Source organism: Mytilus galloprovincialis, unplaced genomic scaffold (genome assembly GCF_965363235.1).
Source record: "Mytilus galloprovincialis unplaced genomic scaffold, xbMytGall1.hap1.1 HAP1_SCAFFOLD_121, whole genome shotgun sequence".
NCBI lineage: Eukaryota > Metazoa > Mollusca > Bivalvia > Mytilida > Mytilidae > Mytilus > Mytilus galloprovincialis.
Window position 1 is genome coordinate 1 of NW_027468055.1, and position 17366 is coordinate 17366.

A 17366-nucleotide genomic window follows, 5' to 3' on the forward strand; every position below is an offset into this window, starting at 1 on the left:
AGTACATTAACGAACATTCTTAATCTTTATCTAAAATCTCAACTCCACTAAGTATTTTTGTTGCATTAGACTTGGAGTCAAGCGTAACATCGTACGAAGAGGGATCATCTTTAACCACAGCAAGCACAGAGTTCAAACCTGCGACATGCACAATTGCCCTTCTCACAGAAATTGCTTGCACACTTTCTGTAGATATTCCTAAACGCAGCGCCTTAGACCACTCGGCCATCCTGACAAGACATCGTAAGTGTCACTAATTTGTCACTTTATATCTCAGCATCCCCCAAAAAATCTTTAAAGTCAAGCATAGGCAAGTGTTGGATCAGATGAAGCTTTTATAGATAGAATTGTAGTAATGGCTTTGATAAAAACACTTCTTGTTTGTCAATTAAGAGAATATCCTCGTTCAACATGTTCAGAAACGAGTTTTGAGGAGCTTTGTATCCTTAAAAACAGCTTTGGCACATTTACAAATTTGCGCTATTGTGTACAAGCTATTTTGCAATGGTTAAACTGTCCGATGTCTATAACATGTATAGGTGCCATTAAAAATATACCATTTGTCAGAAGTGGGATTCGAACCCACGCCTGGAGAACCAGACTGCGACCTGAACGCAGCGCCTTAGACCACTCGGCCATCCTGACAAGACATCGTAAGTGTCACTAATTTGTCACTTTATATCTCAGCATCCCCCAAAAAATCTTTAAAGTCAAGCATAGGCAAGTGTTGGATCAGATGAAGCTTTTATAGATAGAATTGTAGTAATGGCTTTGATAAAAACACTTCTTGTTTGTCAATTAAGAGAATATCCTCGTTCAACATGTTCAGAAACGAGTTTTGAGGAGCTTTGTATCCTTAAAAACAGCTTTGGCACATTTACAAATTTGCGCTATTGTGTACAAGCTATTTTGCAATGGTTAAACTGTCCGATGTCTATAACATGTATAGGTGCCATTAAAAATATACCATTTGTCAGAAGTGGGATTCGAACCCACGCCTGGAGAACCAGACTGCGACCTGAACGCAGCGCCTTAGACCACTCGGCCATCCTGACAAGACATCGTAAGTGTCACTAATTTGTCACTTTATATCTCAGCATCCCCCAAAAAATCTTTAAAGTCAAGCATAGGCAAGTGTTGGATCAGATGAAGCTTTTATAGATAGAATTGTAGTAATGGCTTTGATAAAAACACTTCTTGTTTGTCAATTAAGAGAATATCCTCGTTCAACATGTTCAGAAACGAGTTTTGAGGAGCTTTGTATCCTTAAAAACAGCTTTGGCACATTTACAAATTTGCGCTATTGTGTACAAGCTATTTTGCAATGGTTAAACTGTCCGATGTCTATAACATGTATAGGTGCCATTAAAAATATACCATTTGTCAGAAGTGGGATTCGAACCCACGCCTGGAGAACCAGACTGCGACCTGAACGCAGCGCCTTAGACCACTCGGCCATCCTGACAAGACATCGTAAGTGTCACTAATTTGTCACTTTATATCTCAGCATCCCCCAAAAAATCTTTAAAGTCAAGCATAGGCAAGTGTTGGATCAGATGAAGCTTTTATAGATAGAATTGTAGTAATGGCTTTGATAAAAACACTTCTTGTTTGTCAATTAAGAGAATATCCTCGTTCAACATGTTCAGAAACGAGTTTTGAGGAGCTTTGTATCCTTAAAAACAGCTTTGGCACATTTACAAATTTGCGCTATTGTGTACAAGCTATTTTGCAATGGTTAAACTGTCCGATGTCTATAACATGTATAGGTGCCATTAAAAATATACCATTTGTCAGAAGTGGGATTCGAACCCACGCCTGGAGAACCAGACTGCGACCTGAACGCAGCGCCTTAGACCACTCGGCCATCCTGACAAGACATCGTAAGTGTCACTAATTTGTCACTTTATATCTCAGCATCCCCCAAAAAATCTTTAAAGTCAAGCATAGGCAAGTGTTGGATCAGATGAAGCTTTTATAGATAGAATTGTAGTAATGGCTTTGATAAAAACACTTCTTGTTTGTCAATTAAGAGAATATCCTCGTTCAACATGTTCAGAAACGAGTTTTGAGGAGCTTTGTATCCTTAAAAACAGCTTTGGCACATTTACAAATTTGCGCTATTGTGTACAAGCTATTTTGCAATGGTTAAACTGTCCGATGTCTATAACATGTATAGGTGCCATTAAAAATATACCATTTGTCAGAAGTGGGATTCGAACCCACGCCTGGAGAACCAGACTGCGACCTGAACGCAGCGCCTTAGACCACTCGGGCATCCTGACAAGACATCGTAAGTGTCACTAATTTGTCACTTTATATCTCAGCATCCCCCAAAAAATCTTTAAAGTCAAGCATAGGCAAGTGTTGGATCAGATGAAGCTTTTATAGATAGAATTGTAGTAATGGCTTTGATAAAAACACTTCTTGTTTGTCAATTAAGAGAATATCCTCGTTCAACATGTTCAGAAACGAGTTTTGAGGAGCTTTGTATCCTTAAAAACAGCTTTGGCACATTTACAAATTTGCGCTATTGTGTACAAGCTATTTTGCAATGGTTAAACTGTCCGATGTCTATAACATGTATAGGTGCCATTAAAAATATACCATTTGTCAGAAGTGGGATTCGAACCCACGCCTGGAGAACCAGACTGCGACCTGAACGCAGCGCCTTAGACCACTCGGCCATCCTGACAAGACATCGTAAGTGTCACTAATTTGTCACTTTATATCTCAGCATCCCCCAAAAAATCTTTAAAGTCAAGCATAGGCAAGTGTTGGATCAGATGAAGCTTTTATAGATAGAATTGTAGTAATGGCTTTGATAAAAACACTTCTTGTTTGTCAATTAAGAGAATATCCTCGTTCAACATGTTCAGAAACGAGTTTTGAGGAGCTTTGTATCCTTAAAAACAGCTTTGGCACATTTACAAATTTGCGCTATTGTGTACAAGCTATTTTGCAATGGTTAAACTGTCCGATGTCTATAACATGTATAGGTGCCATTAAAAATATACCATTTGTCAGAAGTGGGATTCGAACCCACGCCTGGAGAACCAGACTGCGACCTGAACGCAGCGCCTTAGACCACTCGGCCATCCTGACAAGACATCGTAAGTGTCACTAATTTGTCACTTTATATCTCAGCATCCCCCAAAAAATCTTTAAAGTCAAGCATAGGCAAGTGTTGGATCAGATGAAGCTTTTATAGATAGAATTGTAGTAATGGCTTTGATAAAAACACTTCTTGTTTGTCAATTAAGAGAATATCCTCGTTCAACATGTTCAGAAACGAGTTTTGAGGAGCTTTGTATCCTTAAAAACAGCTTTGGCACATTTACAAATTTGCGCTATTGTGTACAAGCTATTTTGCAATGGTTAAACTGTCCGATGTCTATAACATGTATAGGTGCCATTAAAAATATACCATTTGTCAGAAGTGGGATTCGAACCCACGCCTGGAGAACCAGACTGCGACCTGAACGCAGCGCCTTAGACCACTCGGCCATCCTGACAAGACATCGTAAGTGTCACTAATTTGTCACTTTATATCTCAGCATCCCCCAAAAAATCTTTAAAGTCAAGCATAGGCAAGTGTTGGATCAGATGAAGCTTTTATAGATAGAATTGTAGTAATGGCTTTGATAAAAACACTTCTTGTTTGTCAATTAAGAGAATATCCTCGTTCAACATGTTCAGAAACGAGTTTTGAGGAGCTTTGTATCCTTAAAAACAGCTTTGGCACATTTACAAATTTGCGCTATTGTGTACAAGCTATTTTGCAATGGTTAAACTGTCCGATGTCTATAACATGTATAGGTGCCATTAAAAATATACCATTTGTCAGAAGTGGGATTCGAACCCACGCCTGGAGAACCAGACTGCGACCTGAACGCAGCGCCTTAGACCACTCGGCCATCCTGACAAGACATCGTAAGTGTCACTAATTTGTCACTTTATATCTCAGCATCCCCCAAAAAATCTTTAAAGTCAAGCATAGGCAAGTGTTGGATCAGATGAAGCTTTTATAGATAGAATTGTAGTAATGGCTTTGATAAAAACACTTCTTGTTTGTCAATTAAGAGAATATCCTCGTTCAACATGTTCAGAAACGAGTTTTGAGGAGCTTTGTATCCTTAAAAACAGCTTTGGCACATTTACAAATTTGCGCTATTGTGTACAAGCTATTTTGCAATGGTTAAACTGTCCGATGTCTATAACATGTATAGGTGCCATTAAAAATATACCATTTGTCAGAAGTGGGATTCGAACCCACGCCTGGAGAACCAGACTGCGACCTGAACGCAGCGCCTTAGACCACTCGGCCATCCTGACAAGACATCGTAAGTGTCACTAATTTGTCACTTTATATCTCAGCATCCCCCAAAAAATCTTTAAAGTCAAGCATAGGCAAGTGTTGGATCAGATGAAGCTTTTATAGATAGAATTGTAGTAATGGCTTTGATAAAAACACTTCTTGTTTGTCAATTAAGAGAATATCCTCGTTCAACATGTTCAGAAACGAGTTTTGAGGAGCTTTGTATCCTTAAAAACAGCTTTGGCACATTTACAAATTTGCGCTATTGTGTACAAGCTATTTTGCAATGGTTAAACTGTCCGATGTCTATAACATGTATAGGTGCCATTAAAAATATACCATTTGTCAGAAGTGGGATTCGAACCCACGCCTGGAGAACCAGACTGCGACCTGAACGCAGCGCCTTAGACCACTCGGCCATCCTGACAAGACATCGTAAGTGTCACTAATTTGTCACTTTATATCTCAGCATCCCCCAAAAAATCTTTAAAGTCAAGCATAGGCAAGTGTTGGATCGGATGAAGCTTTTATAGATAGAATTGTAGTAATGGCTTTGATAAAAACACTTCTTGTTTGTCAATTAAGAGAATATCCTCGTTCAACATGTTCAGAAACGAGTTTTGAGGAGCTTTGTATCCTTAAAAACAGCTTTGGCACATTTACAAATTTGCGCTATTGTGTACAAGCTATTTTGCAATGGTTAAACTGTCCGATGTCTATAACATGTATAGGTGCCATTAAAAATATACCATTTGTCAGAAGTGGGATTCGAACCCACGCCTGGAGAACCAGACTGCGACCTGAACGCAGCGCCTTAGACCACTCGGCCATCCTGACAAGACATCGTAAGTGTCACTAATTTGTCACTTTATATCTCAGCATCCCCCAAAAAATCTTTAAAGTCAAGCATAGGCAAGTGTTGGATCAGATGAAGCTTTTATAGATAGAATTGTAGTAATGGCTTTGATAAAAACACTTCTTGTTTGTCAATTAAGAGAATATCCTCGTTCAACATGTTCAGAAACGAGTTTTGAGGAGCTTTGTATCCTTAAAAACAGCTTTGGCACATTTACAAATTTGCGCTATTGTGTACAAGCTATTTTGCAATGGTTAAACTGTCCGATGTCTATAACATGTATAGGTGCCATTAAAAATATACCATTTGTCAGAAGTGGGATTCGAACCCACGCCTGGAGAACCAGACTGCGACCTGAACGCAGCGCCTTAGACCACTCGGCCATCCTGACAAGACATCGTAAGTGTCACTAATTTGTCACTTTATATCTCAGCATCCCCCAAAAAATCTTTAAAGTCAAGCATAGGCAAGTGTTGGATCGGATGAAGCTTTTATAGATAGAATTGTAGTAATGGCTTTGATAAAAACACTTCTTGTTTGTCAATTAAGAGAATATCCTCGTTCAACATGTTCAGAAACGAGTTTTGAGGAGCTTTGTATCCTTAAAAACAGCTTTGGCACATTTACAAATTTGCGCTATTGTGTACAAGCTATTTTGCAATGGTTAAACTGTCCGATGTCTATAACATGTATAGGTGCCATTAAAAATATACCATTTGTCAGAAGTGGGATTCGAACCCACGCCTGGAGAACCAGACTGCGACCTGAACGCAGCGCCTTAGACCACTCGGCCATCCTGACAAGACATCGTAAGTGTCACTAATTTGTCACTTTATATCTCAGCATCCCCCAAAAAATCTTTAAAGTCAAGCATAGGCAAGTGTTGGATCAGATGAAGCTTTTATAGATAGAATTGTAGTAATGGCTTTGATAAAAACACTTCTTGTTTGTCAATTAAGAGAATATCCTCGTTCAACATGTTCAGAAACGAGTTTTGAGGAGCTTTGTATCCTTAAAAACAGCTTTGGCACATTTACAAATTTGCGCTATTGTGTACAAGCTATTTTGCAATGGTTAAACTGTCCGATGTCTATAACATGTATAGGTGCCATTAAAAATATACCATTTGTCAGAAGTGGGATTCGAACCCACGCCTGGAGAACCAGACTGCGACCTGAACGCAGCGCCTTAGACCACTCGGCCATCCTGACAAGACATCGTAAGTGTCACTAATTTGTCACTTTATATCTCAGCATCCCCCAAAAAATCTTTAAAGTCAAGCATAGGCAAGTGTTGGATCGGATGAAGCTTTTATAGATAGAATTGTAGTAATGGCTTTGATAAAAACACTTCTTGTTTGTCAATTAAGAGAATATCCTCGTTCAACATGTTCAGAAACGAGTTTTGAGGAGCTTTGTATCCTTAAAAACAGCTTTGGCACATTTACAAATTTGCGCTATTGTGTACAAGCTATTTTGCAATGGTTAAACTGTCCGATGTCTATAACATGTATAGGTGCCATTAAAAATATACCATTTGTCAGAAGTGGGATTCGAACCCACGCCTGGAGAACCAGACTGCGACCTGAACGCAGCGCCTTAGACCACTCGGCCATCCTGACAAGACATCGTAAGTGTCACTAATTTGTCACTTTATATCTCAGCATCCCCCAAAAAATCTTTAAAGTCAAGCATAGGCAAGTGTTGGATCGGATGAAGCTTTTATAGATAGAATTGTAGTAATGGCTTTGATAAAAACACTTCTTGTTTGTCAATTAAGAGAATATCCTCGTTCAACATGTTCAGAAACGAGTTTTGAGGAGCTTTGTATCCTTAAAAACAGCTTTGGCACATTTACAAATTTGCGCTATTGTGTACAAGCTATTTTGCAATGGTTAAACTGTCCGATGTCTATAACATGTATAGGTGCCATTAAAAATATACCATTTGTCAGAAGTGGGATTCGAACCCACGCCTGGAGAACCAGACTGCGACCTGAACGCAGCGCCTTAGACCACTCGGCCATCCTGACAAGACATCGTAAGTGTCACTAATTTGTCACTTTATATCTCAGCATCCCCCAAAAAATCTTTAAAGTCAAGCATAGGCAAGTGTTGGATCAGATGAAGCTTTTATAGATAGAATTGTAGTAATGGCTTTGATAAAAACACTTCTTGTTTGTCAATTAAGAGAATATCCTCGTTCAACATGTTCAGAAACGAGTTTTGAGGAGCTTTGTATCCTTAAAAACAGCTTTGGCACATTTACAAATTTGCGCTATTGTGTACAAGCTATTTTGCAATGGTTAAACTGTCCGATGTCTATAACATGTATAGGTGCCATTAAAAATATACCATTTGTCAGAAGTGGGATTCGAACCCACGCCTGGAGAACCAGACTGCGACCTGAACGCAGCGCCTTAGACCACTCGGCCATCCTGACAAGACATCGTAAGTGTCACTAATTTGTCACTTTATATCTCAGCATCCCCCAAAAAATCTTTAAAGTCAAGCATAGGCAAGTGTTGGATCGGATGAAGCTTTTATAGATAGAATTGTAGTAATGGCTTTGATAAAAACACTTCTTGTTTGTCAATTAAGAGAATATCCTCGTTCAACATGTTCAGAAACGAGTTTTGAGGAGCTTTGTATCCTTAAAAACAGCTTTGGCACATTTACAAATTTGCGCTATTGTGTACAAGCTATTTTGCAATGGTTAAACTGTCCGATGTCTATAACATGTATAGGTGCCATTAAAAATATACCATTTGTCAGAAGTGGGATTCGAACCCACGCCTGGAGAACCAGACTGCGACCTGAACGCAGCGCCTTAGACCACTCGGCCATCCTGACAAGACATCGTAAGTGTCACTAATTTGTCACTTTATATCTCAGCATCCCCCAAAAAATCTTTAAAGTCAAGCATAGGCAAGTGTTGGATCGGATGAAGCTTTTATAGATAGAATTGTAGTAATGGCTTTGATAAAAACACTTCTTGTTTGTCAATTAAGAGAATATCCTCGTTCAACATGTTCAGAAACGAGTTTTGAGGAGCTTTGTATCCTTAAAAACAGCTTTGGCACATTTACAAATTTGCGCTATTGTGTACAAGCTATTTTGCAATGGTTAAACTGTCCGATGTCTATAACATGTATAGGTGCCATTAAAAATATACCATTTGTCAGAAGTGGGATTCGAACCCACGCCTGGAGAACCAGACTGTGACCTGAACGCAGCGCCTTAGACCACTCGGCCATCCTGACAAGACATCGTAAGTGTCACTAATTTGTCACTTTATATCTCAGCATCCCCCAAAAAATCTTTAAAGTCAAGCATAGGCAAGTGTTGGATCGGATGAAGCTTTTATAGATAGAATTGTAGTAATGGCTTTGATAAAAACACTTCTTGTTTGTCAATTAAGAGAATATCCTCGTTCAACATGTTCAGAAACGAGTTTTGAGGAGCTTTGTATCCTTAAAAACAGCTTTGGCACATTTACAAATTTGCGCTATTGTGTACAAGCTATTTTGCAATGGTTAAACTGTCCGATGTCTATAACATGTATAGGTGCCATTAAAAATATACCATTTGTCAGAAGTGGGATTCGAACCCACGCCTGGAGAACCAGACTGCGACCTGAACGCAGCGCCTTAGACCACTCGGCCATCCTGACAAGACATCGTAAGTGTCACTAATTTGTCACTTTATATCTCAGCATCCCCCAAAAAATCTTTAAAGTCAAGCATAGGCAAGTGTTGGATCGGATGAAGCTTTTATAGATAGAATTGTAGTAATGGCTTTGATAAAAACACTTCTTGTTTGTCAATTAAGAGAATATCCTCGTTCAACATGTTCAGAAACGAGTTTTGAGGAGCTTTGTATCCTTAAAAACAGCTTTGGCACATTTACAAATTTGCGCTATTGTGTACAAGCTATTTTGCAATGGTTAAACTGTCCGATGTCTATAACATGTATAGGTGCCATTAAAAATATACCATTTGTCAGAAGTGGGATTCGAACCCACGCCTGGAGAACCAGACTGCGACCTGAACGCAGCGCCTTAGACCACTCGGCCATCCTGACAAGACATCGTAAGTGTCACTAATTTGTCACTTTATATCTCAGCATCCCCCAAAAAATCTTTAAAGTCAAGCATAGGCAAGTGTTGGATCGGATGAAGCTTTTATAGATAGAATTGTAGTAATGGCTTTGATAAAAACACTTCTTGTTTGTCAATTAAGAGAATATCCTCGTTCAACATGTTCAGAAACGAGTTTTGAGGAGCTTTGTATCCTTAAAAACAGCTTTGGCACATTTACAAATTTGCGCTATTGTGTACAAGCTATTTTGCAATGGTTAAACTGTCCGATGTCTATAACATGTATAGGTGCCATTAAAAATATACCATTTGTCAGAAGTGGGATTCGAACCCACGCCTGGAGAACCAGACTGCGACCTGAACGCAGCGCCTTAGACCACTCGGCCATCCTGACAAGACATCGTAAGTGTCACTAATTTGTCACTTTATATCTCAGCATCCCCCAAAAAATCTTTAAAGTCAAGCATAGGCAAGTGTTGGATCAGATGAAGCTTTTATAGATAGAATTGTAGTAATGGCTTTGATAAAAACACTTCTTGTTTGTCAATTAAGAGAATATCCTCGTTCAACATGTTCAGAAACGAGTTTTGAGGAGCTTTGTATCCTTAAAAACAGCTTTGGCACATTTACAAATTTGCGCTATTGTGTACAAGCTATTTTGCAATGGTTAAACTGTCCGATGTCTATAACATGTATAGGTGCCATTAAAAATATACCATTTGTCAGAAGTGGGATTCGAACCCACGCCTGGAGAACCAGACTGCGACCTGAACGCAGCGCCTTAGACCACTCGGCCATCCTGACAAGACATCGTAAGTGTCACTAATTTGTCACTTTATATCTCAGCATCCCCCAAAAAATCTTTAAAGTCAAGCATAGGCAAGTGTTGGATCGGATGAAGCTTTTATAGATAGAATTGTAGTAATGGCTTTGATAAAAACACTTCTTGTTTGTCAATTAAGAGAATATCCTCGTTCAACATGTTCAGAAACGAGTTTTGAGGAGCTTTGTATCCTTAAAAACAGCTTTGGCACATTTACAAATTTGCGCTATTGTGTACAAGCTATTTTGCAATGGTTAAACTGTCCGATGTCTATAACATGTATAGGTGCCATTAAAAATATACCATTTGTCAGAAGTGGGATTCGAACCCACGCCTGGAGAACCAGACTGCGACCTGAACGCAGCGCCTTAGACCACTCGGCCATCCTGACAAGACATCGTAAGTGTCACTAATTTGTCACTTTATATCTCAGCATCCCCCAAAAAATCTTTAAAGTCAAGCATAGGCAAGTGTTGGATCGGATGAAGCTTTTATAGATAGAATTGTAGTAATGGCTTTGATAAAAACACTTCTTGTTTGTCAATTAAGAGAATATCCTCGTTCAACATGTTCAGAAACGAGTTTTGAGGAGCTTTGTATCCTTAAAAACAGCTTTGGCACATTTACAAATTTGCGCTATTGTGTACAAGCTATTTTGCAATGGTTAAACTGTCCGATGTCTATAACATGTATAGGTGCCATTAAAAATATACCATTTGTCAGAAGTGGGATTCGAACCCACGCCTGGAGAACCAGACTGTGACCTGAACGCAGCGCCTTAGACCACTCGGCCATCCTGACAAGACATCGTAAGTGTCACTAATTTGTCACTTTATATCTCAGCATCCCCCAAAAAATCTTTAAAGTCAAGCATAGGCAAGTGTTGGATCGGATGAAGCTTTTATAGATAGAATTGTAGTAATGGCTTTGATAAAAACACTTCTTGTTTGTCAATTAAGAGAATATCCTCGTTCAACATGTTCAGAAACGAGTTTTGAGGAGCTTTGTATCCTTAAAAACAGCTTTGGCACATTTACAAATTTGCGCTATTGTGTACAAGCTATTTTGCAATGGTTAAACTGTCCGATGTCTATAACATGTATAGGTGCCATTAAAAATATACCATTTGTCAGAAGTGGGATTCGAACCCACGCCTGGAGAACCAGACTGCGACCTGAACGCAGCGCCTTAGACCACTCGGCCATCCTGACAAGACATCGTAAGTGTCACTAATTTGTCACTTTATATCTCAGCATCCCCCAAAAAATCTTTAAAGTCAAGCATAGGCAAGTGTTGGATCAGATGAAGCTTTTATAGATAGAATTGTAGTAATGGCTTTGATAAAAACACTTCTTGTTTGTCAATTAAGAGAATATCCTCGTTCAACATGTTCAGAAACGAGTTTTGAGGAGCTTTGTATCCTTAAAAACAGCTTTGGCACATTTACAAATTTGCGCTATTGTGTACAAGCTATTTTGCAATGGTTAAACTGTCCGATGTCTATAACATGTATAGGTGCCATTAAAAATATACCATTTGTCAGAAGTGGGATTCGAACCCACGCCTGGAGAACCAGACTGCGACCTGAACGCAGCGCCTTAGACCACTCGGCCATCCTGACAAGACATCGTAAGTGTCACTAATTTGTCACTTTATATCTCAGCATCCCCCAAAAAATCTTTAAAGTCAAGCATAGGCAAGTGTTGGATCGGATGAAGCTTTTATAGATAGAATTGTAGTAATGGCTTTGATAAAAACACTTCTTGTTTGTCAATTAAGAGAATATCCTCGTTCAACATGTTCAGAAACGAGTTTTGAGGAGCTTTGTATCCTTAAAAACAGCTTTGGCACATTTACAAATTTGCGCTATTGTGTACAAGCTATTTTGCAATGGTTAAACTGTCCGATGTCTATAACATGTATAGGTGCCATTAAAAATATACCATTTGTCAGAAGTGGGATTCGAACCCACGCCTGGAGAACCAGACTGCGACCTGAACGCAGCGCCTTAGACCACTCGGCCATCCTGACAAGACATCGTAAGTGTCACTAATTTGTCACTTTATATCTCAGCATCCCCCAAAAAATCTTTAAAGTCAAGCATAGGCAAGTGTTGGATCGGATGAAGCTTTTATAGATAGAATTGTAGTAATGGCTTTGATAAAAACACTTCTTGTTTGTCAATTAAGAGAATATCCTCGTTCAACATGTTCAGAAACGAGTTTTGAGGAGCTTTGTATCCTTAAAAACAGCTTTGGCACATTTACAAATTTGCGCTATTGTGTACAAGCTATTTTGCAATGGTTAAACTGTCCGATGTCTATAACATGTATAGGTGCCATTAAAAATATACCATTTGTCAGAAGTGGGATTCGAACCCACGCCTGGAGAACCAGACTGCGACCTGAACGCAGCGCCTTAGACCACTCGGCCATCCTGACAAGACATCGTAAGTGTCACTAATTTGTCACTTTATATCTCAGCATCCCCCAAAAAATCTTTAAAGTCAAGCATAGGCAAGTGTTGGATCGGATGAAGCTTTTATAGATAGAATTGTAGTAATGGCTTTGATAAAAACACTTCTTGTTTGTCAATTAAGAGAATATCCTCGTTCAACATGTTCAGAAACGAGTTTTGAGGAGCTTTGTATCCTTAAAAACAGCTTTGGCACATTTACAAATTTGCGCTATTGTGTACAAGCTATTTTGCAATGGTTAAACTGTCCGATGTCTATAACATGTATAGGTGCCATTAAAAATATACCATTTGTCAGAAGTGGGATTCGAACCCACGCCTGGAGAACCAGACTGCGACCTGAACGCAGCGCCTTAGACCACTCGGCCATCCTGACAAGACATCGTAAGTGTCACTAATTTGTCACTTTATATCTCAGCATCCCCCAAAAAATCTTTAAAGTCAAGCATAGGCAAGTGTTGGATCGGATGAAGCTTTTATAGATAGAATTGTAGTAATGGCTTTGATAAAAACACTTCTTGTTTGTCAATTAAGAGAATATCCTCGTTCAACATGTTCAGAAACGAGTTTTGAGGAGCTTTGTATCCTTAAAAACAGCTTTGGCACATTTACAAATTTGCGCTATTGTGTACAAGCTATTTTGCAATGGTTAAACTGTCCGATGTCTATAACATGTATAGGTGCCATTAAAAATATACCATTTGTCAGAAGTGGGATTCGAACCCACGCCTGGAGAACCAGACTGCGACCTGAACGCAGCGCCTTAGACCACTCGGCCATCCTGACAAGACATCGTAAGTGTCACTAATTTGTCACTTTATATCTCAGCATCCCCCAAAAAATCTTTAAAGTCAAGCATAGGCAAGTGTTGGATCGGATGAAGCTTTTATAGATAGAATTGTAGTAATGGCTTTGATAAAAACACTTCTTGTTTGTCAATTAAGAGAATATCCTCGTTCAACATGTTCAGAAACGAGTTTTGAGGAGCTTTGTATCCTTAAAAACAGCTTTGGCACATTTACAAATTTGCGCTATTGTGTACAAGCTATTTTGCAATGGTTAAACTGTCCGATGTCTATAACATGTATAGGTGCCATTAAAAATATACCATTTGTCAGAAGTGGGATTCGAACCCACGCCTGGAGAACCAGACTGCGACCTGAACGCAGCGCCTTAGACCACTCGGCCATCCTGACAAGACTTCGTAAGTGTCACTAATTTGTCACTTTATATCTCAGCATCCCCCAAAAAATCTTTAAAGTCAAGCATAGGCAAGTGTTGGATCAGATGAAGCTTTTATAGATAGAATTGTAGTAATGGCTTTGATAAAAACACTTCTTGTTTGTCAATTAAGAGAATATCCTCGTTCAACATGTTCAGAAACGAGTTTTGAGGAGCTTTGTATCCTTAAAAACAGCTTTGGCACATTTACAAATTTGCGCTATTGTGTACAAGCTATTTTGCAATGGTTAAACTGTCCGATGTCTATAACATGTATAGGTGCCATTAAAAATATACCATTTGTCAGAAGTGGGATTCGAACCCACGCCTGGAGAACCAGACTGCGACCTGAACGCAGCGCCTTAGACCACTCGGCCATCCTGACAAGACTTCGTAAGTGTCACTAATTTGTCACTTTATATCTCAGCATCCCCCAAAAAATCTTTAAAGTCAAGCATAGGCAAGTGTTGGATCAGATGAAGCTTTTATAGATAGAATTGTAGTAATGGCTTTGATAAAAACACTTCTTGTTTGTCAATTAAGAGAATATCCTCGTTCAACATGTTCAGAAACGAGTTTTGAGGAGCTTTGTATCCTTAAAAACAGCTTTGGCACATTTACAAATTTGCGCTATTGTGTACAAGCTATTTTGCAATGGTTAAACTGTCCGATGTCTATAACATGTATAGGTGCCATTAAAAATATACCATTTGTCAGAAGTGGGATTCGAACCCACGCCTGGAGAACCAGACTGCGACCTGAACGCAGCGCCTTAGACCACTCGGCCATCCTGACAAGACATCGTAAGTGTCACTAATTTGTCACTTTATATCTCAGCATCCCCCAAAAAATCTTTAAAGTCAAGCATAGGCAAGTGTTGGATCAGATGAAGCTTTTATAGATAGAATTGTAGTAATGGCTTTGATAAAAACACTTCTTGTTTGTCAATTAAGAGAATATCCTCGTTCAACATGTTCAGAAACGAGTTTTGAGGAGCTTTGTATCCTTAAAAACAGCTTTGGCACATTTACAAATTTGCGCTATTGTGTACAAGCTATTTTGCAATGGTTAAACTGTCCGATGTCTATAACATGTATAGGTGCCATTAAAAATATACCATTTGTCAGAAGTGGGATTCGAACCCACGCCTGGAGAACCAGACTGCGACCTGAACGCAGCGCCTTAGACCACTCGGCCATCCTGACAAGACATCGTAAGTGTCACTAATTTGTCACTTTATATCTCAGCATCCCCCAAAAAATCTTTAAAGTCAAGCATAGGCAAGTGTTGGATCAGATGAAGCTTTTATAGATAGAATTGTAGTAATGGCTTTGATAAAAACACTTCTTGTTTGTCAATTAAGAGAATATCCTCGTTCAACATGTTCAGAAACGAGTTTTGAGGAGCTTTGTATCCTTAAAAACAGCTTTGGCACATTTACAAATTTGCGCTATTGTGTACAAGCTATTTTGCAATGGTTAAACTGTCCGATGTCTATAACATGTATAGGTGCCATTAAAAATATACCATTTGTCAGAAGTGGGATTCGAACCCACGCCTGGAGAACCAGACTGCGACCTGAACGCAGCGCCTTAGACCACTCGGCCATCCTGACAAGACATCGTAAGTGTCACTAATTTGTCACTTTATATCTCAGCATCCCCCAAAAAATCTTTAAAGTCAAGCATAGGCAAGTGTTGGATCAGATGAAGCTTTTATAGATAGAATTGTAGTAATGGCTTTGATAAAAACACTTAAATTCTTGTTTGTCAATTAAGAGAATATCCTCGTTCAACATGTTCAGAAACGAGTTTTGAGGAGCTTTGTATCCTTAAAAACAGCTTTGGCACATTTACAAATTTGCGCTATTGTGTACAAGCTATTTTGCAATGGTTAAACTGTCCGATGTCTATAACATGTATAGGTGCCATTAAAAATATTGGGATTCGAACCCACGCCTGGAGAACCAGACTGCGACCTGAACGCAGCGCCTTAGACCACTCGGCCATCCTGACAAGACATCGTAAATGTGACTAATTTGTCACTTTATATCTCAGCATCCCCCAAAAAATCTTTAAAGTCAAGCATAGGCAAGTGTTGGATCAGATGAAGCTTTTATAGATAGAATTGTAGTAATGGCTTTGATAAAAACACTTCTTGTTTGTCAATTAAGAGAATATCCTCGTTCAACATGTTCAGAAACGAGTTTTGAGGAGCTTTGTATCCTTAAAAACAGCTTTGGCACATTTACAAATTTGCGCTATTGTGTACAAGCTATTTTGCAATGGTTAAACTGTCCGATGTCTATAACATGTATAGGTGCCATTAAAAATATACCATTTGTCAGAAGTGGGATTCGAACCCACGCCTGGAGAACCAGACTGCGACCTGAACGCAGCGCCTTAGACCACTCGGCCATCCTGACAAGACATCGTAAGTGTCACTAATTTGTCACTTTATATCTCAGCATCCCCCAAAAAATCTTTAAAGTCAAGCATAGGCAAGTGTTGGATCAGATGAAGCTTTTATAGATAGAATTGTAGTAATGGCTTTGATAAAAACACTTCTTGTTTGTCAATTAAGAGAATATCCTCGTTCAACATGTTCAGAAACGAGTTTTGAGGAGCTTTGTATCCTTAAAAACAGCTTTGGCACATTTACAAATTTGCGCTATTGTGTACAAGCTATTTTGCAATGGTTAAACTGTCCGATGTCTATAACATGTATAGGTGCCATTAAAAATATACCATTTGTCAGAAGTGGGATTCGAACCCACGCCTGGAGAACCAGACTGCGACCTGAACGCAGCGCCTTAGACCACTCGGCCATCCTGACAAGACATCGTAAGTGTCACTAATTTGTCACTTTATATCTCAGCATCCCCCAAAAAATCTTTAAAGTCAAGCATAGGCAAGTGTTGGATCAGATGAAGCTTTTATAGATAGAATTGTAGTAATGGCTTTGATAAAAACACTTAAATTCTTGTTTGTCAATTAAGAGAATATCCTCGTTCAACATGTTCAGAAACGAGTTTTGAGGAGCTTTGTATCCTTAAAAACAGCTTTGGCACATTTACAAATTTGCGCTATTGTGTACAAGCTATTTTGCAATGGTTAAACTGTCCGATGTCTATAACATGTATAGGTGCCATTAAAAATATACCATTTGTTAGAAGTGGGATTCGAACCCACGCCTGGAGAACCAGACTGCGACCTGAACGCAGCGCCTTAGACCACTCGGCCATCCTGACAAGACATCGTAAGTGTCACTAATTTGTCACTTTATATCTCAGCATCCCCCAAAAAATCTTTAAAGTCAAGCATAGGCAAGTGTTGGATCAGATGAAGCTTTTATAGATAGAATTGTAGTAATGGATTTGATAAAAACACTTCTTGTTTGTCAATTGAGAGAATATCCTCGTTCAACATGTTCAGAAACGAGTTTTGAGGAGCTTTGTATCCTTAAAAACAGCTTTGGCACATTTACAAATTTGCGCTATTGTGTACAAGCTATTTTGCAATGGTTAAACTGTCCGATGTCTATAACATGTATAGGTGCCATTAAAAATATACCATT

At 39.0% G+C, this 17366-nt stretch overlaps 36 non-coding genes across 36 annotated transcripts; all 36 read right to left on the bottom strand.

Moving 5' to 3' along the window:
• Positions 1–561: 561 nt before the first annotated feature.
• Trnal-cag (transfer RNA leucine (anticodon CAG)) lies at positions 562–645 on the bottom strand. Its single transcript has one exon. It is a non-coding gene; the product is annotated as a tRNA-Leu (tRNA).
• Positions 646–971: 326 nt separating this feature from the next.
• Trnal-cag (transfer RNA leucine (anticodon CAG)) lies at positions 972–1055 on the bottom strand. Its single transcript has one exon. It is a non-coding gene; the product is annotated as a tRNA-Leu (tRNA).
• Positions 1056–1381: 326 nt separating this feature from the next.
• Trnal-cag (transfer RNA leucine (anticodon CAG)) lies at positions 1382–1465 on the bottom strand. The gene has a single exon. It is a non-coding gene; the product is annotated as a tRNA-Leu (tRNA).
• Positions 1466–1791: 326 nt separating this feature from the next.
• On the bottom strand, positions 1792–1875 carry Trnal-cag (transfer RNA leucine (anticodon CAG)). Its single transcript has one exon. It is a non-coding gene; the product is annotated as a tRNA-Leu (tRNA).
• A 736-nt stretch (positions 1876–2611) lies between these two features.
• On the bottom strand, positions 2612–2695 carry Trnal-cag (transfer RNA leucine (anticodon CAG)). The gene has a single exon. It is a non-coding gene; the product is annotated as a tRNA-Leu (tRNA).
• Positions 2696–3021: 326 nt separating this feature from the next.
• Positions 3022–3105, bottom strand: Trnal-cag (transfer RNA leucine (anticodon CAG)). Its single transcript has one exon. It is a non-coding gene; the product is annotated as a tRNA-Leu (tRNA).
• A 326-nt stretch (positions 3106–3431) lies between these two features.
• On the bottom strand, positions 3432–3515 carry Trnal-cag (transfer RNA leucine (anticodon CAG)). The gene has a single exon. It is a non-coding gene; the product is annotated as a tRNA-Leu (tRNA).
• A 326-nt stretch (positions 3516–3841) lies between these two features.
• Positions 3842–3925, bottom strand: Trnal-cag (transfer RNA leucine (anticodon CAG)). The gene has a single exon. It is a non-coding gene; the product is annotated as a tRNA-Leu (tRNA).
• A 326-nt stretch (positions 3926–4251) lies between these two features.
• Positions 4252–4335, bottom strand: Trnal-cag (transfer RNA leucine (anticodon CAG)). The gene has a single exon. It is a non-coding gene; the product is annotated as a tRNA-Leu (tRNA).
• Positions 4336–4661: 326 nt separating this feature from the next.
• On the bottom strand, positions 4662–4745 carry Trnal-cag (transfer RNA leucine (anticodon CAG)). The gene has a single exon. It is a non-coding gene; the product is annotated as a tRNA-Leu (tRNA).
• A 326-nt stretch (positions 4746–5071) lies between these two features.
• On the bottom strand, positions 5072–5155 carry Trnal-cag (transfer RNA leucine (anticodon CAG)). Its single transcript has one exon. It is a non-coding gene; the product is annotated as a tRNA-Leu (tRNA).
• A 326-nt stretch (positions 5156–5481) lies between these two features.
• Trnal-cag (transfer RNA leucine (anticodon CAG)) lies at positions 5482–5565 on the bottom strand. Its single transcript has one exon. It is a non-coding gene; the product is annotated as a tRNA-Leu (tRNA).
• A 326-nt stretch (positions 5566–5891) lies between these two features.
• On the bottom strand, positions 5892–5975 carry Trnal-cag (transfer RNA leucine (anticodon CAG)). The gene has a single exon. It is a non-coding gene; the product is annotated as a tRNA-Leu (tRNA).
• A 326-nt stretch (positions 5976–6301) lies between these two features.
• On the bottom strand, positions 6302–6385 carry Trnal-cag (transfer RNA leucine (anticodon CAG)). The gene has a single exon. It is a non-coding gene; the product is annotated as a tRNA-Leu (tRNA).
• Positions 6386–6711: 326 nt separating this feature from the next.
• On the bottom strand, positions 6712–6795 carry Trnal-cag (transfer RNA leucine (anticodon CAG)). The gene has a single exon. It is a non-coding gene; the product is annotated as a tRNA-Leu (tRNA).
• A 326-nt stretch (positions 6796–7121) lies between these two features.
• On the bottom strand, positions 7122–7205 carry Trnal-cag (transfer RNA leucine (anticodon CAG)). The gene has a single exon. It is a non-coding gene; the product is annotated as a tRNA-Leu (tRNA).
• A 326-nt stretch (positions 7206–7531) lies between these two features.
• Trnal-cag (transfer RNA leucine (anticodon CAG)) lies at positions 7532–7615 on the bottom strand. Its single transcript has one exon. It is a non-coding gene; the product is annotated as a tRNA-Leu (tRNA).
• A 326-nt stretch (positions 7616–7941) lies between these two features.
• Trnal-cag (transfer RNA leucine (anticodon CAG)) lies at positions 7942–8025 on the bottom strand. The gene has a single exon. It is a non-coding gene; the product is annotated as a tRNA-Leu (tRNA).
• A 736-nt stretch (positions 8026–8761) lies between these two features.
• Trnal-cag (transfer RNA leucine (anticodon CAG)) lies at positions 8762–8845 on the bottom strand. Its single transcript has one exon. It is a non-coding gene; the product is annotated as a tRNA-Leu (tRNA).
• Positions 8846–9171: 326 nt separating this feature from the next.
• On the bottom strand, positions 9172–9255 carry Trnal-cag (transfer RNA leucine (anticodon CAG)). The gene has a single exon. It is a non-coding gene; the product is annotated as a tRNA-Leu (tRNA).
• Positions 9256–9581: 326 nt separating this feature from the next.
• Positions 9582–9665, bottom strand: Trnal-cag (transfer RNA leucine (anticodon CAG)). Its single transcript has one exon. It is a non-coding gene; the product is annotated as a tRNA-Leu (tRNA).
• Positions 9666–9991: 326 nt separating this feature from the next.
• Trnal-cag (transfer RNA leucine (anticodon CAG)) lies at positions 9992–10075 on the bottom strand. Its single transcript has one exon. It is a non-coding gene; the product is annotated as a tRNA-Leu (tRNA).
• A 326-nt stretch (positions 10076–10401) lies between these two features.
• Trnal-cag (transfer RNA leucine (anticodon CAG)) lies at positions 10402–10485 on the bottom strand. The gene has a single exon. It is a non-coding gene; the product is annotated as a tRNA-Leu (tRNA).
• A 736-nt stretch (positions 10486–11221) lies between these two features.
• Trnal-cag (transfer RNA leucine (anticodon CAG)) lies at positions 11222–11305 on the bottom strand. Its single transcript has one exon. It is a non-coding gene; the product is annotated as a tRNA-Leu (tRNA).
• Positions 11306–11631: 326 nt separating this feature from the next.
• Positions 11632–11715, bottom strand: Trnal-cag (transfer RNA leucine (anticodon CAG)). Its single transcript has one exon. It is a non-coding gene; the product is annotated as a tRNA-Leu (tRNA).
• A 326-nt stretch (positions 11716–12041) lies between these two features.
• Trnal-cag (transfer RNA leucine (anticodon CAG)) lies at positions 12042–12125 on the bottom strand. Its single transcript has one exon. It is a non-coding gene; the product is annotated as a tRNA-Leu (tRNA).
• Positions 12126–12451: 326 nt separating this feature from the next.
• Positions 12452–12535, bottom strand: Trnal-cag (transfer RNA leucine (anticodon CAG)). The gene has a single exon. It is a non-coding gene; the product is annotated as a tRNA-Leu (tRNA).
• Positions 12536–12861: 326 nt separating this feature from the next.
• On the bottom strand, positions 12862–12945 carry Trnal-cag (transfer RNA leucine (anticodon CAG)). The gene has a single exon. It is a non-coding gene; the product is annotated as a tRNA-Leu (tRNA).
• A 326-nt stretch (positions 12946–13271) lies between these two features.
• Positions 13272–13355, bottom strand: Trnal-cag (transfer RNA leucine (anticodon CAG)). The gene has a single exon. It is a non-coding gene; the product is annotated as a tRNA-Leu (tRNA).
• Positions 13356–13681: 326 nt separating this feature from the next.
• Positions 13682–13765, bottom strand: Trnal-cag (transfer RNA leucine (anticodon CAG)). Its single transcript has one exon. It is a non-coding gene; the product is annotated as a tRNA-Leu (tRNA).
• Positions 13766–14091: 326 nt separating this feature from the next.
• Trnal-cag (transfer RNA leucine (anticodon CAG)) lies at positions 14092–14175 on the bottom strand. Its single transcript has one exon. It is a non-coding gene; the product is annotated as a tRNA-Leu (tRNA).
• Positions 14176–14501: 326 nt separating this feature from the next.
• On the bottom strand, positions 14502–14585 carry Trnal-cag (transfer RNA leucine (anticodon CAG)). The gene has a single exon. It is a non-coding gene; the product is annotated as a tRNA-Leu (tRNA).
• Positions 14586–14911: 326 nt separating this feature from the next.
• Trnal-cag (transfer RNA leucine (anticodon CAG)) lies at positions 14912–14995 on the bottom strand. The gene has a single exon. It is a non-coding gene; the product is annotated as a tRNA-Leu (tRNA).
• Positions 14996–15321: 326 nt separating this feature from the next.
• Positions 15322–15405, bottom strand: Trnal-cag (transfer RNA leucine (anticodon CAG)). The gene has a single exon. It is a non-coding gene; the product is annotated as a tRNA-Leu (tRNA).
• Positions 15406–16131: 726 nt separating this feature from the next.
• Trnal-cag (transfer RNA leucine (anticodon CAG)) lies at positions 16132–16215 on the bottom strand. Its single transcript has one exon. It is a non-coding gene; the product is annotated as a tRNA-Leu (tRNA).
• Positions 16216–16541: 326 nt separating this feature from the next.
• Trnal-cag (transfer RNA leucine (anticodon CAG)) lies at positions 16542–16625 on the bottom strand. The gene has a single exon. It is a non-coding gene; the product is annotated as a tRNA-Leu (tRNA).
• Positions 16626–17366: the final 741 nt, after the last annotated feature.